Consider the following 6,000-nt stretch of genomic DNA (forward strand, 5'->3'; position numbering starts at 1 on the left):
GCGTTAGGCCGAAGCCGGGGCCTCAGGTGGCGAGAGTAGCGGCACCGCAGCTCCAGGAGCGAGGCACTCAGCCGCCGCCGCCAGTTGCGACCGCCGTGCCGAGCCGTCCACGGGTCTCCGGTGTCCGCACAAGCGCTCCGGTGGGTCACTGGGCCTGAGGGAGCTGGGGGGCATTCATCGGCAAGCCCCTCAGCTCGGATTCGCTGCGGATGTTGTAGGACACCAACGGTCCCGGCGGAGCTCCGGAGTCAGGCGGCCATTTCTTACGGCGCCTGGCCACGCCCCTTTAGTTGGTTTCTTTATAAGAATCCACTCACCAGGAGACAACGTGACTTCTTTTACATGTTTTCTTTTGTCATAGTTTCTTTTATAAGAAGCTTGCTTGTACCCCACATGTTTTCTAACTTTGTATAAATTTAAGCTGGATGTATAATCAATTTTATCAATCAACCAGGAAGGATTGAGAGAAGAAATAGCTTTTCTACCTCTGAGTAATACATTGGGTGAAACATCGGTAGTTGAGTGAGGAGTAGTGTTGTAGTTCCACACTTTTTGACTGATATACTTAGATACATCTAACTTATTGGCAATGGCAGTTTGTACACCCTCCTTTAACATTTTGTTTGCACGCTCAACTAAACCATTGGACGCTGGGCTGTACAAAGGTGCTAGTGTGTGATTAATCATATTTTCACCAAGAAAATTCTCAAACTCATCAGAAACAAAGTGTGTACTATTGTCAGTGACAATTTCCTTGGGCAAATCCTCAATTAAAAATACACTCTGCAAGAAGGCAATGGCAGAACTAGAGTCTGAATTTTTCACAAATGCAAAGTACAGCCATTTTGAGAACTAATCAATTACAACAACTAAAAATTTGGTGTCACTCCCTAATAAATTGAAGGGACCTGAAAAATCCAAACCCAATTTCTGCCAAGGACCTTTTGGCCAATCAACTGGACATAAAGGAGCAGTAGAAGAGTGCCAATGTTTATCTGAACATAAAAATTCTGGACACTTGTCAATATAGGATTTGACCTGAGTGTCAATACCAGGCCACCAGTAAGTTTCTTTGATCTTACGAAGTGTACTAGAAATACCTAAGTGACCTTGGTGGGCAAGTGCAATAATTTTGCCTCTAATACCTTCTGGTGGAACAAATTTGTCTTGCCTAACAAGAATATTGTTAACAATAGATAATTCATGAGCCACTTGAGAAAATGATCTATCTTGCATGGACATACTTCGGTCACACGGCCATCAATAGACCAATCATTTTTTTACTCTATTTAAGCATAAATCTTGATCCGAGCATTCAATCCACTCTTCTTCAGAAAGTTTTACATCTTGTACCACATCATTCATAGAGAAGACACAATCAAAATCATTGTTAGTATGATCATTAGCATGAACGTCATTCTCAAGAGGCATACGCGAAAGACAGTCTGCTCCTATATTCGTACCTCCGGGAATATATTTAATGTCGAAATTGAATTCCTGTAACCTTGCAAGAAGTTCAATTAGCCTGGAGGAAGCTTTATTTGATGAACTGTCACCTAACATGTACATGAGTGGTTTGTGATCGGTATATAGCTGAAATTTAGACCCCCAAATATACATCCTACATTTTTCCACTGCCCATGAATATGCTAGGGCTTCTCGCTCAATAGTACTATAATTGAGCTCAGCACCACTTAAAGTCCTAGACGCAAACGCCACTGTAAATTCTTGACCATCTATCATTTGGCTGAGAACAGCTCCTAAACTCTTTGAACTGGCATCAACTGTTATAATGCTCACGTCCATGTGTAAAGGGTCTGATTGCAGGGGCCTCAAGAATCAATTTCTTAACAGAGTCAAATGAGCGTTGAGTATCTTCAGACTAAACATACTTTGTATTCTTCCTTAAAAAATTCCTCAAAGGTTGTACAATAATGGCATAGCCTTGCACGAAACGTGCGTAATACTCACTTAAACCTAAAAACTCCCTCAAGGAATCTTTGTCTAGAGGTTTAGGTGCATCCTTAATGGCATTGAGAAGAGATAATTTAGGTTTTATACCCTCCTCAGAAATGTTGTGACCTAAGTAATCTACCTGCTGAGTTATAAATTTACATTTGTTTTCATTCACAGTCATACCATGCTTTTCCAGTTTCTGTAATACCTCTTCTAGAAGAACGTAATGGTCTTCTACTGTTTTTGTGTGAATCAATATGACGTCTTGGAATGCCTGGATACCACTGCACTGAGCAAACATTTGATCCATTAGTCTCTGGAACACGCTTGCCGCGGATGCGAATCCAAAATGCAAGCGTTTGTACATGTAAACCCCAAAGGGGGTCACAAAAGTAGTAAGATGCTGTGACTCTTCAGATAGGGGAATCTGATGATAAGCTGAACGCAAATAAATCGTAGTGAAAAGCTTGCTGCCACCCAACTTGGCAAGCATCTCTTGGATTATAGGTAAGGGATGGCAATCTACCACAATATTCCGGTTCAGGACTCTTAGATCAGCACACAGACGAATATCGCCTGAGCTCTTGCGTGCGACTACCCCAGCAGAAACCCATTCAGAAGATTCTATTGGTGCTGTGATATCTTGTGAACACATTTATTGAAGAAGTTTCTGTAAATCATCTCTAGCAGAAAGGGGAATAGGTCTACATTTTTGAATCACAGGAATAACGTTTTTGTTTTTTTAGTTTAATAGTGTGTTTGAAACCTTTGACCAATCCTACTTTATCAGAAAATACACTGGAGTATTTGGAACAAAGATTTGTTAAAGTAGAGTCCGCATGAGAAAATGATTGTAAGGAATTCAAAGGTTCTTGTACAGTAGCTACAAGAGGTAGATCTCCCAAAACAATAGGTTCGGAATGACCAGGTTTGAGAATCATACCAAATTTTGCTTGATCTTGCTAACCAAGAATATCACGTCCATTGAGAGCTACATACATTTTTGTGTAAATAAGTCGGTCTTTAAATTTGATAGAATCACAGAAATAACCAAACATTACGATGTCATACTCACCAAACGCCTTGGGATTCACATCAGTAGGTTTAAGAATTGATTTACACCCAAATTTAGCCAAAGTGTTTTCATCTAAAATAGTTATCAGAGGTCCAGAATCTGCCATAACATTAATTTCTATAGAACCAATTGATACATTGCAAATAGGTCCTTTACACCTTTAAGTATTGCTATGCAAAACATTAACTTCAATTGAAGATAAGAGATTACTCATGTCCTGACAAAGTGTATCTTCTTCTACATTGAGAAAATTAACCCTATTTCTTGGCTTGAAAGATTTGCATACCGTGTAAAAATATCCTTTTTTCTTACAAGTATTGCATCTTTTACCTTGTGCAGGACAATTTACATAATTTCCCATATGAAATTTAGATCCACAACAGTAACAAGTACCCTTTTTATCAAAATAATCGGTTAACCTTGGGTTTGGTGGTAATGGCATTTACATCAGAATTGTCTGTTGTGTATGCTATCACTTTAGAATCTTCAGATTGTTTGCAAACATCTTGAGTAAAATTTTTAGAAGAAACAGATCTCTCAATACTACGTGCTATATCCATTACTTCATCTAGTGGTGGATTTTTACAGGTTAAGATTCTTTCCTGAATCTTTTTATTAAAACAATTAAATACAAGTTGGTCACGTAAGGCAGTGTCTAGATAAGTACCAAACTGGCATTTAGAAGCAAGAACACGCAAAACAACCAAATAGTCCTCAATTGACTCATCTTGGACCTGCTTAGGTTTGAAGAACATATGTCGCTCAACCATGACAGAGGGTTCATCGACATTGTTTACCCATCCGAGCCAGAGGCTCACTAAATACGTTCCAGTTTTCATCACCAGGGGGAGCAGGCTCCAAAGGTAAATTATCAAACACCTCCTGACCGGCGTTACCAAGGTGATTGAATAAGAGGGCTCTTTTCCTGGAAGCAGAATACTTGGATGCATCAATAGCTTCCATGTATTTGTCAAAGTTTCTGTACCATTTGTGCCAAGGAGTGATGGGCTTACCAGGTTTTTCTAGAAAAGGAGGTGGTTGCATAACATTGTTGGATAAAGAAGACATTATTAAATAGAACAGAAATTCTAGCAATAACAAAAATATTTTAAAATGCAATAAATAAAGTTGCTCGTAAGAGAGACAATCTATACACAATGGGCGCGTGTATCGCCGTGTAGTACCTTATTTTCCTTGTTGCATTTTTGTGTACCTTATTTTCCTTGTTGTGTCTTTGTTGTCTGTAAGAAGACAATCGATACACAAATGGCGTGTGTATCGCCGTAAAATGCTTCTGTTTATCCGTTGCGCCTTTTAGAAGATTTAAGTTGAAAGTTAATATGTTCACTACGGGGAAACAGCAGGTTATTGTTAAGAGATTGCCATGACAACGAGGAATCCAAGATGGCTGCCAAAAATGTAAATAACGTGGTGAAAGGACGTAGGATACGTGTTCTTTCTACAGTCAGTGGGGCACATCAAAGGAGCGCTGTTAAGGTTCCAGAAACGAAGGCTGAAAGATGTCGTGCGCAGCAGAAACAAGTTGAACAAGCATTTACAATGCAATGGTCTCGGCAGTGTTAAAGTTAGAGCTATTGGCACTGCTCATGACATTATTTTTGTTTATGTTTTTATTTTTAAAACATTTAAAGAAACGCCATTGTTTTTTGTTTTTTTTTGAAACTCTGTTTATTGAAATGGTAACAAGTCTGTCATACTTACAAATAATTACTTCATACGGCACAAAGGTACACAAGGGCTCAGAGGATAACACAATTTTCCCCGACTCTCTCGGGAGCCATGCAATGGTATCTATATCATACAGTGTTCTTCGGGTGTGGGGACCGTCGGTGGCTCGCATAGTCCTCCCCGGTAATCATTCCATTTAGTCCACAATGCAATCCATTTTTGAGGGCATCCCCGAGCAACATAGACCGTTTTCTCCCTCAACATGCACCAGTCCATGTCCTCCTTCCACTTCTTTAGTGTGGGTGGCACGGTGGCCCCCCATGCCTGTGCAATGTTACGTTTAGCAATCATCTGCCCTAAGGTGACCTACAATCTCCCTCTCACACCCAGGTCAGTGGGCTCCCAGACGTTCAGTAGGCATCTCTTGGCCTCAGGCCGCAGTGGAACCTCCCAAACCCCACTCATGCAATTCAAGACTTTCCCCCAGTAAGATTGAATTTGCGGGCATTCCCATAGGATGTGCATGAATCCGCCTTCCATCCCACACCGTCTCCTACAGTGCCCATCAGCGCTCCTGCCCATCTTCAGCAAATGTGTCTCTGAGAGGTATGCCCTGTGGAGGATTTTTAGTTGGACTAGGCGGAGTTTGGCGGATATGGCCACTTCCTTTGGTGATGAGACTGCCACCTGCCAGTCCTCATCATCCATTTCGAGGCCATCTCGCACCCATTTCTCCCGTAACGCAGTGAGTGGATCAGGGACGTTGTTAATGAGCTTCTTGTATGTGAGCGATATGGACTTATCAGGTAGGTGTCCGTCAAGCAGCCGGTCCTCAAGCGGGGACGACTGAGGCAATGTCGTGCCAGCGGGAATATTAGCCTGCAGTGAGTGCTTAATCTGGGCGTAGCGGAAACGCTCCGAGTCCGCCATTTCGTATGTCTGCTGCAATGTCGAAAAGGGAACTACCCCCGCCCCTCCCCAGAGGTCCCTGATGTGCGAGATACCTATTAGATCCCACTTGTCGAAACCTTTAGTGCGCCCCAAAGTTGCCAGCTGTTCAGCATCCCACAGCGGGGTAGCCATAGTGAGTTTGTTGGCCCATCCTAAGGCCTTGGTGACCATGTGCCACAGCTGCACTGCGTGTTTCGTAGGCCCGTTAAGCATATATCTGGCCGGTTTGGAGTAAAGTGCTCTTGTGGAGTCACCACCGGGCAGCAACCACCTATCCATACTGTACGCCGGGTCATCCCCATCCCCGTATTGGCATTGATTGATAGCGG

The sequence above is a fragment of the Triturus cristatus genome, chromosome 7, assembly GCF_964204655.1.
Source record: "Triturus cristatus chromosome 7, aTriCri1.1, whole genome shotgun sequence".
NCBI classification, from domain to species: domain Eukaryota; kingdom Metazoa; phylum Chordata; class Amphibia; order Caudata; family Salamandridae; genus Triturus; species Triturus cristatus.